Source organism: Symphalangus syndactylus, chromosome 6 (assembly GCF_028878055.3).
Source record: "Symphalangus syndactylus isolate Jambi chromosome 6, NHGRI_mSymSyn1-v2.1_pri, whole genome shotgun sequence".
NCBI classification, from domain to species: Eukaryota; Metazoa; Chordata; class Mammalia; order Primates; family Hylobatidae; genus Symphalangus; species Symphalangus syndactylus.
The window spans coordinates 73,720,807-73,733,999 of NC_072428.2; the positions used below are offsets into that span (position 1 = coordinate 73,720,807).

The 13,193-nt window shown below is 38.0% G+C and overlaps 1 non-coding gene and 1 pseudogene across 1 annotated transcript; both read left to right on the plus strand.

Moving 5' to 3' along the window:
* LOC129485349 (tripartite motif-containing protein 64C-like) overlaps positions 1–13,193 on the plus strand; it is a 109,125-nt pseudogene that overhangs the window by 17,374 nt on the left and 78,558 nt on the right.
* On the plus strand, positions 10,997–11,067 carry LOC129485560 (small nucleolar RNA SNORD56). Its single transcript, XR_008658700.1, has one exon. It is a non-coding gene; the product is annotated as a small nucleolar RNA SNORD56 (small nucleolar RNA).

The following is a 13,193-nucleotide window of genomic DNA, read 5'->3' on the forward strand; positions in this document are numbered from 1 at the left end:
TAGAAAAATGAACCTCAGAGAGGCCAGGTGTGATGGCTCACACCTGTAATCCCAGCACTTTGGGATGCCAAGGCTGGTAGATCAGGTTAGAGACCAGCCTGGCCAATAAGGGGAAACCCTGTCTCTACTAAAGACACAAAAATCAGCCAAGAGTGGTGGCACATGACTGTAATCCCAGAAACTTAGGAGACGGGGCAGGAGACTTGCTTGAACCCTGAATTTGCAGTCAGCTGAGATTGAGCCACTGCTCTTCAGCCTGGATAATAAAGCAAGAAGTAAGAAAGAAAGAAAGAATGAGAGAATGAGAGAGAGAGAAAGAAAGAGAGAGAAAAAAGACAGAAAGAAGAAAGAAAGAAAGATAGAAAGAAAGAGAAAGAAAGAAACAAGAAACCTCAGTTTTGTTGAGTTTTGACTTTACTCCAAAAAGCTTCAGGTTTAAGAGTATGAAATTAGGACCAATTTATACCATTAGACGATGGGTCCTGAATACTCTGAAAATCATTCTTAATGCTCATTGTGATTGGTTTAGAAAAGACTGATTTAGTACAAAAGAAAAAAAGTGCTTTGTTTAGGAAATAGTATTTAACTGCAATTTTACTCTCATTGTTTCATTTAGATGTATAATTTTCTCCTTTAAAGTATTTTGTAAAATCTCAATCACAATCCACCACTGCAAAATGATTTCTAAATAACCATTATTTATTTATTGAACATTGTGAGATTTGATCAGATTTCACCTAGAAATGCTGAAGAGACATTTAGTATACTCTAAAACACTTGTATATATGTTTGTCTTGTGGAGGCGCAAGCACTATGGACTCAAAAGTGGGGAGCTTCTCTCCCTAGTAAGGGGAGAGCACCACTGGGATCACTGGTGCCATCTCCTGCAATGGATCTTCTGATGTTGGGTCGAACAGAACTTCAGGAGTTGATTTCCCTCGGCGGGTGGAGCGGGATCCTTCCTTGGCTATCTGTTCTTTTGCTACTAACACTGCTGCTGCCTGCCCTCTTAGCCACTGTGGGGGGTCTAGCACCAGCTGTAACCAAGTGTGTATGTATGAAAACTGGTCTGAGTGTCCTGACTTACCAGTTACCTTGTGCCATACCTTAGAAACAAGGGACCTGTCCAGGCTTCTTTCTGATGGCCAGGCCACTTCTAATGTTGGCCAATCTATTCCACACAAAGTTCTAAGTTTCCCTGGTGTCATAGTAACCCCATAGTCTCCATTAAATCCCTTCTTAAAATTTTTCAACATAGTTCCTAGTGGAGTAGGCTTACTTTGTGTCTGACCCAAGTTTCCTCAAGACAAAACACCAAGCTCACACCACACGCACACCACAGAACAAAGAATGGGTAAAAAGGTCACATACACACTTTTTCAGTTTTCACCAAACCAGAATCAACACCAAAATCAGAGTATCCAGAAATCCAAGCCAGGTCAAACAAAAACCAAAGTATCAAGCAATTCAAGTCAATTCAAAAACGAAAGGCAAAGTGCCAGTACAGGCACCCAGTGGGTGATCAGGCCACACTTCCACTCAAATGGAGTAGGCAAGTTCCAAAGACCAGTCTTACCAAGTTTCAAATGTCTGGACTCCAAGTGCCTGTTCCTTCCTGGTGTTCAGCCACTGCGTTGATCCTCCACAGGGGCCTACCACACACTGCTCTGAGGAGGCATTCCACTGGGGCAATTGCCTACCCGGGAGCGCTCTCAGGATCCACATCGCTCAAACTGGCTGGAGTCCCCCACAGGGATGCGCCACAGGGCAGGCCTAAGCCGCCTAAGGGGCTGCCTCAACTGTCCATCAATTACCTCGCTTCCCGGTCAGGGAACCAAGAAATGTAGCAGGACGAGTCACAGACAAAACTCCTCAGACACCGGATTAAAGAAGGAAGAGGTTTTTTTTTCAGCCGGGAGCGTCTGCAGACTCGTGTCTTAAGAGCCCAGCTCTCCGAAAAAGAAATTCCTAGGCCTTTTAAGGGCTTACAACTCTAAGGGGTCTACGTGAAAGAGTCGTAATAGATCAAGTAAGCGTGAGGAACGTGACTGGGGGCTACATACATCAGCTAACGGAACAAAAAGTTTTTTTTTTTTTTTTGAGACAGAGTCTCCTTCTGTCGCCCAGGCTGGAGTGCAGTGGCGCAATCTCAGCTCACTGCAAGCTCCGCCTCCTGGGTTCATGCTATTCTCCTGCCTCAGCCTCTCTGAGTAGTTGGGACTAAAGGCGCCCTCCACAACGCCCGGCTAATTTTTTTGTATTTTAGTAGACACGGGGTTTCAACGTGGTCTTGATCTCCTGACCTCGTGATCCGCCTGCCTCGGCCTCCCAGAGTGCTGGGATTACAAGCGTGAGCCGCTGCGCCTTACCAGAACAAAAAGTTTTACAGTGCTTTCTCATACAATGTCTGGAATTTACAGATAACACCAGTAGTTTTGGTCAGGGGTTAATATTATTATTATTTTAACCACCAGGGCCAGGTGGTGGCACCAAGGTCGTCTAGCTATTTATCTTACTTCTGTTTCTTTCTAACTTTTTGCTTTCTCCCTTTTCTCCTGTCTTATAAACTAGGGAAAAGGAGAGGTTGGGGAGCAACTGGGAAGGACGACAGGAGAAGTGGTGGTCTCATACCATAATACAACAGCTAAATCTAGCTCTGATGCTTATTCTGTGTGGACAAAAACAGCAGAGCCAATGGCTGATTTGTGGGAGGTAAAAACTACTTTTGCAGAATCGTACATGATTTCAGTAGAAGGGCAAGGAAATTTCAGTTGGGAACAGATTGCTCCATGGTAATGTGATCACTGTGTACCCAACAATGGCTCTTTCTTCCTAGCGTCAATGCAGATGTTATTTTCTCCTTAACTATTATCATTTCTGTTTCTAACCATATAAAAGTATATCCACTATATATCTGAAGTAAATTCATACTAGTGGTGTAACATCTCCAGCCATTTAAGTGTAAAAAGAGAAAACGTATGATGTGTTTACTCACTGTTTTATACTCTGTAACGCAAGAAGAGAAGATCCTTTTATTCATTGCTTGTACTTTTATTTTTAAACTTTCTGAAACACTTTATCTTATATCCAGCATAGAATTGAGTTTCCCTTTTTGATTTAATCTGATAATTTTTTTTCCTCTAATAAGAGAGTCAAGCCCACTTACTTTTATTGGTAAATTGTGTTTGGTTATATTTTGGCTACAGCATGTTATGCTATGATCTATATGCACTTATCTTCTTTTGCTGTCTTGTTTGTTTTTATTGATTTTGTTTTCATGTTGTGATATTTGGAAGAGTTAAATTTTTATTCTGATGGCTACCTTATGTAATTTCATAAAATCATCTCTTTCTTTGAGAGTACCTAATGTCTCTAAACTAAGAACAATGATATTAACTCTTTCTTGTCTTCCCTATGTGATCTTTCATCCCCCAATTTGATATAATAATATTAACTTTGTTTCCCCTGGTGCCGTTAAGTATGACTACATTTCTATAAACAATATCCTTTGACTCCCAGGCATTACAGATATGCAGTCAGTAAAATCATCCTGCAGAATACCTTCTTTTTCCTTTTCTTCTATTTTTCTTAGTTGTATCATTTCTGTATTGCCAGAGCACCTACGGTTGCATTTCTTTCTCTCAGCTTTATCCAGCATTTGTTTTTGTCTTTTATTTGAGGTTAAATATATTCCTTGCTCACTATGACACTGGGGAAAGGAAGGTTTTTGTTGTCATCGTTGTGCTTGTACAGTTGCTTATTTAAAAACATTGGCGAAAACAAAAAATATATGTAGATGGAATGGAGATAAGACAGAAAATGAGAGCGATTGATGATGAGTGTGCTTATTCTAGACTGGGCGGGGTGCTACACTGAGTAGTGTCTCCAAGGCTACAGGAAAGGATGGTTGATTGGGAGCAGGTGGAGTTTCCACTGGAGGAGAGAAGTCCTGTCTTCAACAACCTGTGCAGAACCAGGAACTGATAATAGTTCAAATCAACTTACAGACCTGGAGGTAGAAATTTAAGAAAACTCGTTTAGCACCTAGTTTCCTAGAAAATATTAGCTACTATTTGCTGAGCATCTGTCAGTCTGTCTGTAGCATGGAAGATCTGAGTACAGGGGAGACTGGATTAGTAACAGTGGGTCGGAAAATTATATAATATTCATCCAAAATTCCTGCTTTATATACACAGCACCTGGTATTTCTAGAACTAGAAGGTAAAGAAATTATTTGTGCTTGAACTTGCAGAAAACTGCCTTTTCCCTTCTTCTCTTGCATCTTAACCTGGAGTTTCTCTTTTTCTTGAGCTTCAGTGTCCTTCCCAACTCAATTTATAATTGACTTCCTGCAGTTTCTCCTTAGGACAGGGTTTTGTTTTAGAGGTGGTTAATTTGTAGGGTTCATAGGATACAGACCACTCACAGCACCTGCTTTTTGCCATCCTCACTCTCAGCTGGGAGTTGAGGCTCAGGAAGCCTTCTGCCAGCCTCAGCTGCTGTTCTCAGATTAATCTGCTAAGTTCTTTTTGCCTAGTAGGAATCTCTGAATTTAGGAACATAGATGTTAGCGCTTGTATTTCTAGTTTTCCCAGTTCTCAGGGCCATTAAAGATTTTTTTCCTTTCCTTTCCTTCTTCCAAAAAAGTTGGTGATTCCCCTGGGTCCCTGTGGTTTAACCTCACAAAAGGTTCATGATGACACCCTGTTACATTGTTTTGTCATAGTTAATACCTCGTTATCCCAATTGCTCAGTCAGATTTTGTGATAGATTCAGGGATATTAATAAAACTGTGCTGCTTCTACTAACATCTTGCATAAAAGCCCTATTAATTAAAATGTTTATTTTACATGTGATTTGAACTTGTAATTTTTATTCAAAGTTTTTCAACAGAGATCCAGAAAAGACCCTCCTTATATTTGTAGTTTTGTGCATTGCAACACTTTTTAGTGAAAAAAAAAAAAAACATGAGAACAACACATGTGATAGTAAAAGAATAAACCTACAATCCATTAATTATAAAATGAAATACTGTGCAGGTGTTAAGAATGAGGGAATCAATAAGAACTTGTGTGGGGTAACTATAGACTTTTAAAAAATAAAGTATATGCTCATGTGACCATATTATCGTAAAAAAAAACAAGCATACTTGCACACAGCTTCAAGCAAAATGGGTACATTCATTTAAAAATATTTAAATTAAGTAAATGGCCCAATAATTTAACTTTGTAAAATTCTATGTTCTCTGATTATTTTGTATTCTAGAAACAGGCATTACTGTTTTGTTTATTTCATTTGAAATAATTGTAGTCACATGAGGTTTAAGTTATAATACACAGAGGTCACATATGCCAATTTTCTAAATGGATACTTTATTTATTACTATTGAGTTTTGAGAATTCTTTACATATGCTAGATGTGAGCTCTTTGTCAGATATATGGTATGCAAATTATTTCTCCCAGTCTGTAATTCAGTTTTTCAACCTCTTTACAAGGTCTTTTTAGTAAAAAAAAAAAAAAAAAAAAAAAGGTGTTTATTTATTTTAATGAAGTCCAGTTTTATCACTTTTTCCTTTTGTAGATTTTGTTTTTGATATCAAGCCTAAAAATTCTTTGCCTAGCCCAGGGTCTCAAGAGTTTTCTTCTATTTTTAAAAGTTTAATGAATTAATAAATTTGTTTATTTATTTATTATTTTTGAGACGAGGTTTCGCCCAAGCTGTAGTGCAGTGATGCCATCATTGCTCACTGTAGCCACAAATTATGGACTGAAGTGATCCTTCTGCCTCAGCCACTTGAGTAGTAGCTGAGATTACAGGCACGAGCTACCATACACAACTTAAAGTTTTGTAATACTACATTTCACATTTAAGCCTGTGATTTATGTGAGTTAAATTTTATATAAAGTATAAATTTAGGTCAATCTTAGTTTTTGTACCTATGAATGTCCAGTTGCTCTAGCACCATTTGTTGAAAAAGGTATCCTTCCTTTAAACTGTTTTTGCATCCTTGTTAAAAAAGTCAGTTGAATATCGTGTGTTCTGTCACCTTTTAATAAATAAAAACATTAACACTCACCAGATATCGAAGTTTAGAAATTTTTTTAAAGCTAAACTTCTGAAAATAGAATAAAAACACCTTCACATGTCAAATTAGTCAATTTGCATAGGACTAATTCATTTAAGTATATTAAAATACAAACTAATTCAAAACACTAAAGTGATAATAAAAGACTATAAATTTAAAGGCTAATTATTAAGTCAAATTGCTGTATTCTACGTGTTAGATTGAATTCAGAAAGATCCATTGTATTATTGAATAGGCAAGTTTTAATTTCAGAGGATGAAACTGATATATTACTGCCACCTTGTGGATATTCTGTTATTATAGGCTATTATAAAAAGCAATGAGGATATGTAATCTGTTCTAACAAGAGGCATTTCCTTTTTTTGCCATTTTTATTATTATTATTATTACATTTTAAGTTCTGAGATACATGTACAAAACGTGGAGGTTTGTTACGTAGGTATACATGTGCCATGGTGGTTTACTGCACCCAACAACCCATCATCTACATTAGGTATTACTCCTAATACTATCACTCCCCCAGCCCCCCACCCCCTGACAGGCCCCAGTGTGGTGTGTGATGTTCGCCTCCCTGTGTCCATGTGTTTTCATTGTTCAACTCAAAAAAAAAGAAAAAAGAAGCATTTTCTGCTTTCCTAATTTCTTAACTACAATACAACTTTATGTTTAATTTAACTAATTTAATTTTTTTTGAGACAAGGTCTAGCTCTGTTGCCCAGGCTGGAGTGGAGTGGCGTGAATATGGTTCAGTGAAACCTCCACCTCCCTGGCTCAAGTGATCCTCCTTCCTCAGCCTCCCGGGTAGCTAGGACCACAGGCATGCGCCACAATAGCCAGCTAATTTCTTTTTTATTTTTTGTAGAGATGAGGTCTCACTTTGTTGTCCACGCTGGTCTCAAACTACTGGGCTCAAAGGATCATCCTGCCATGGCCTCCCAAAGTGCTTGGATTTATAGGTGTGTGCCATAGCACCAGGAAAAAGCAACTTTAGAGAAGCCTTTTTTTCTTTCATAAAAACAGTTGTAGATATTTTCCTTATGGAATTTATTTGTGATAATATATTTTAAAAGATGGTTTAATTTGTTAAATAATTTGTCTCAGATAATAATAATTGATTAATATTAAAACTACAAAACAAATAGGGTCTTCTTTTACTATGAAAAATGAAAGTTGATTCTGACATCTATGTAAACATTTTAAATATTCAAAGTATATAAATGTGAAGTCCTATCAAGAGTAATTAGACAAGAGAAAGAAATAAAGGGCATTAAAATTGGAAAGGAGGACATCAAATTGTTCCTGTTTGCAGATGACATGATCTTATCTATAGGAAAACCTGAAGACTCTACCAGAAACCTTTTAGAACAAACAAATTCAGTGAAGTTGCAAGAAACAAAACTAATACACAAAAATTGGTAGCATTTATATCTATGAAAACAAACTAGCTGAAAAAGAAATCAAGAAGGCAAACCTATTTACAGCAGTTACCAAAAAAAAAACCTAGACATAAATGTAACCAAGGAGGTAAAATGAAAACTACAAAACACTGATGAAAGAAATTGAAGAAGATACAAACAAATGAAAAGTAGAAAGTAGAACAGAGGATATCACAAGCTGAAAAGGGTAGGGAGAAAGGAGGGATGTAAGAGATTTTTAATGGATACAAAATTACAGCTAGGTAGAAGTAATAAGTTCTAGTGTTCTATAGCACTGTAGATGACATTCATGCTCATGGATCAGAAATACTAATGTTGTTAAAGTGACAGTACTATTCAAAAGCAACCTACAGATTCAATGCAATCTCTATCAAAATACCAATGAACATTCTTCACAAAATTAAAAAAAAATCCAAAGAGATTTTGTGGAATCAAAAAATATCCTGAATAGCCAAAGCAATCCTTAGCAAAAAGAACAAAGCTGGATGTATCATGCTACCAGACCTCAGAATATACTACAAAGCTGTAGTAACCAAAACATCATGGTATTGGCATAAAAACAGACACACAGACCTATGGAACAGAATAAAGAACCCAGAAAATCCACATATCTCAGCCAATTGATTTTTTACAAAGATGCCAAGAACACGCATTGGGGAAAGGATAGTCTCTTCAATAAATGGTGTTTGGAAAACTGGATATCCAAATGCAGAAGAATGAAACTAGAACCCTGCCTCCCACCCTATAAAAAAAATCAACTCAAAGTATCTCAAATACCCAAATATAAGACCCAAAATGGTAAAGCTACTAGAAGAAAACATAGGGGAGATCCTTCAGGACATTGTTCTGGGAAAAGATTTTATGAATAAGGCATCAAAAGCACAGGCAACAAAAGAAAAAATAAACAAATGGGATCACATCAAGCCAAAAAGCTTCTGCACAGCAAAGGAAATAATAAAGTGAGTGAAAAGACAACCTACAGAATGGGAGAAAATATAAACTACTCATCTGGCAGGAAATTAATATCAAGAATATACAAGGAATTCAAACATATCAATAGCAAAGAAACCCAACAATCTAATTAAATATAAGCAAATGCTCTGAACAGACATTTCTCAAAATAAGACATACAAATGACCAACAAATATATGAAAAAATGTTCAACACCTCTAATCAGCAGGGAGATGCTAATCAAAGCCACAATGAGGCAACATCTCACCCCAGTTGGGATGGCTATTATAGAAGAGACAAAAATAAATGCTGGCAAAGATGTGAAGAAAAGAGACTTTTTTTTTTTTTTTTGACAATCTCATTCTCCGTCCAGGCTGGAGTGCAGTGGTGGTGTAATCTGGCTCCCTCTGCTTCTAGGGTTCAAATAGTTCTCCTGCCTCAGCCTCCTGAGTAGCTGGGGAAAAAGGAACTCTCATACACTGTTGGTAGGAATGTACATTAGTGCAGCCAGTATGGAGAACAGTATTGAAACCCCTCAAGCAATCCCACTACTGGATATTTATCCAAAGGGAAGAAAAGCATTATATTGGAGAGCCATCAGCATCCCCATGTTTATTCCAACAGTATTCACAATAGCCAAGATATGGAATCAACCTAGGTTTCCAACAACAGATGAATGGATTTTAAAAATGTATATATATAACAAGGAAGGCTATTTAGCCATAAAAAAGAATAAATAAAATCTTGTCATTCTCAGCAACATGGATGGAACTGGAGGATATTATGTCAAGCAAAATAAGCCAGGAATAGAAAGTTCAACACCACATGTTCTCACTCATGCAGAAGCTAAAAAAAGTTGATCTCATAGAAGTAAAAAGTAGAAGAGCGAATACTGCAGGCTGAAAAGTGTAGGGAGAAAGGAGGGATAGTAACAGATTTGTTAATGGGTACAAAATTACAGTTAGGTAGGAGTAATAAGTTCTAGTGTTCTATAGTACTGTAGATGACTATAGTTAACAATACTATATTATGTAGTTTAAAATACCAAGGACTAGTTTGAATGTTCCCAATACAAAAAAATAATAAATGATTGAGGTGATAGATATGCTAATTACCCTGATCTGATCACCGTCTACATGTATTGAAACATCCCCATATAGCCATGAATATGTATAATCTTTGTCAGTTTATAAAGTAAAAAAAAAAAATCTTGAAGAATGCATTTGAAGAACTTGTAATCAAGAAATCAACTTATATTAAGAACTTGAGTCTCCTGGGAATTTGTGTTTTCTAGACCAGTACTTCTCCAAATTAAAGCAAATTTAGGCTGCTCATGGTGGCTCATGCCTATAATCTCAGCACTTTGGAAGGCCGAGTCCGGCAGATCACTTGAGGTCAGGAGTTCGAGACCAGCTGACCCAACATTGTGAAACCCTGTGTCTACTAAAAATACAAAAATTAGCTGGGCATGATAGCATGCGCCTGTAATCCCAGATACTTTGTAGGCTGAGGCAGGATAATTGCTTAAACTGGAGTGGAAGTGGCAGTGAGTCAAGATTGCACCACTGCACTCCAGCCTGGGTAACAGAGCAAGACTCTGTCTCAGAAAAAAAAAAAAAAAAAAAGCTAATTTAGTTCACTTTGGTATTGTGTCAAAATGTAGATTCTTTTAAAGTAAATCCAAAGAATTTAGATGTAGTTGAAGCTTGTAATCTGTTCTTAATTGTTTTAATAAAAATAAAATATTTAGATTTAGAGTAAATCTAAAGTGAGGCGTGAAGCTCGTCCCAGGTGATACTGATGCTGCTCATTTTTGCCCAAATGTTGAATCACAAGGTTCTAAATTAGTGGTTTGAAGTCCTACATGCATAATCACGTGGGGAGCTCAATTAACACCCAGCAACAGACTAATTATTAATAAATCAGAAACTTCAGTATTAGGCTTCAATCATTGGCAATTTTTTTTTTTTTTTGAGGTGGAGTCTCCCACTGCCACCCAGGCTGAAGCACACTGGCACAATCTTGGTTCACTGCAAGCTCCACCTACTGGGTTCACGCCATTCTCCTGCCTCAGCCTCCTGAGTAGCTGGGACTACAGGTGCCCGCCACCACGCCCAACTAATTTTTTTGTATTTTTAGTAGAGACGGGGTTTCACCGTGTTAGCCAGGATGGTCTTGATCTCCTGACCTCGTGATCTGCCGGCCTCGGCCTCCCAAAGGTCTGGGATTACAGGCATGAGCCACCACGCCCAGCCAATCATTGGCATTTTTGAAGGTCCCAGGTGATTCTAATGTGAGGCCTTTACAGACATCTTGTAAGTTGAAAACTATAAAGTGTAAAATTGTCTTTGCCTCCCTTTTGGAAACCGCAAATGAATGTCAAAGTTGGAACAGAAGTAGAAAGCATACGAAAATGAACTTGACAATACCCATCTACAGATCCGTGATAGGCATTTGTGTACAACTTGACCTACTTGACATTTAAGGTCAGTTTGCTCCTATTATTATTAAGAATAAATTCTAGTACAATGGCGGCAATATTTTTCGTCGACAGCAGTTCACCTATTGAGTGTTGATACCGTGGGTCTGAGTGAAGCTGAGGGTGGAAGAAACACAGGGCGAGGGAGCGGGATAGTTTGCCCCTTCAAGGACTGACAGGAAATAACACAAAAGTGGGGGTGTGTGGGAAGAATATACTCCACCTTCTGAGTAAAGCAAAGCAAAGTGTTCTCAGCCAATCCAAGTGGCGCCTGTAAATACTATTATCTAGAGAAACTATGATTAAAGAAGTGGCTCTTGTGTGTAGGAAGGTAAGAAGTTTCTGGATATTTGTACTGAGTAGGAATCAAGATTTCTGGGTAGAGATGCTAGGAGAAAATCAGCATCTGGTCCAGGAAAAAAAAAAAAAAAAAAAGAAAAGTTCTCTGAATTTTTCTGCTTGAATTCCACGAACTCAAAGTTGTAATTTAGTCTTTAAACATAATAGTGAGTCATAATATTGCCTACGTATACGAGGTAGAAAATGTTGTTTTACCTATCTTACCAATGGGGAAAAAGTGTCTCATATAGAAGCCAAGACTTCCAACTAACCTTTCAGGTTACTTAGCCTCAAATCCATTCCACTAAAATACAAGTGTGTGCTCTAAGTAGAAAGTAGAAGGGTGGTTACCAGAGGCTGAGGTGGGAGAAGGGGAGGAAGGGAGTGGGAGACTGTTGATGAAAGGGTGCAAAGTTTCAGATACGGTAGGAACAGGTTTTGAGATCTATTGCACAGCAGAGTGACTGTAGTCAATAATAATGTACTACATACTTCAAAATAATAGTAAATTTCATGTCTCACCATAAAAAATGATGGGTAAGTGAGGTGATGGATATGCTCATTAGCTTGATTTAATCATGCCATCTTATATATATATGTGTGTGTGTGTGTGTGTGTGTATGTATCTCACATTGCACCCTATAAATGTATACAATTATGGTTTATCAATCAAAAATATTTATATAAATTTTTTAAATATCTGTATGCTAATAGAGATATTACAATCAGTGCCCATAGAGGAAGAAGGAGGATGTTGGATGAGTCTATTTTCTTCTGATCCAAGTGACTTTGCATGAAGCTTAAAAAAATCAATTACCTCCTTTCCTTTTTTCTAAGTAGCTCCGTTGAGGTATAGGTGACCTTCAATAAACTCCACATACTTAAAACTGCACAATTTGAGAGGTTTTGACATATATAAATATATGCGTGTAAGACCACCACCATAATCAAGATAATAAACATCAATGACCTAAAAATTTCCTTGTGCCACCTTTTGTTTTGTTTAAGACGGGATCTTGTCATGTTGCCCAGGCTGTTCTCAAACTCCTGGTTGCAATTAATCCTCCTGCCTCAGCCTTCCACAATGCTGGGATTACAGGCCTGAGCTACTGTGCTTGGCCTCCTTATGCCACTTTGTAATCCCACCCTCCTGACCTTCCCTGCTGCTCCTCTCCAAGCAACCACTGATCTGCTTTCTGTCACTATAGATAAGTCTACATTGTCTAGAATGTTATATAAATGGGTCATAGAGTATACACTTGTTGTTTTTGCCTGGCTTCTTTCACTCAATATTTGTTATGAGATTTGTCGTTGTTATGTGCATACATTTTTATTGCAAAATAGTGTTTGATTGTCTGACTATATCAGTTTGTTTAACCTTTTATAGTACTTGTTAATGGAAATCTTTGTTGTTTCCAGTTTGAGGGTATAATTCTTTGTTTGTTTGTTTGTTTGTTTTGAGATGAAGTCTCACTCTGTCACCCAGGCTGGAGTGCAATGGCATGATCTCGGCTCACTGCAACCTCTGCCTCCCAGGTTCAAGAGATTCTCCTGCCTCAGGCTCCCAAGTAGCTTGGATTACAGGTATGCACCATCCCGCCTGGCTAATTTTTGTATTTTTAATGGAGACAGGGTTTCATCTTGTTGGCCAGGCTGGTCTCAGACTCCCGGCCTCAGGTGATCCACCCTCCTCGGCCTCTCAACGTGTTAGGTGGCATGAGCCACCAAGCCCAGCCTGAGGGTGTAATTTTTAAAAAGCTTCTGTGAACACTCATGTACAAGTCTTTATATGGACATATGCTTTGTTTCCCTTGAGTAATACCTAGGAATGAAATGGCTGGACCATCTGCCTGTGTTCTGACAGCATCCAATTAGAGAAAACCCCTTCTTTCTAAGACATTC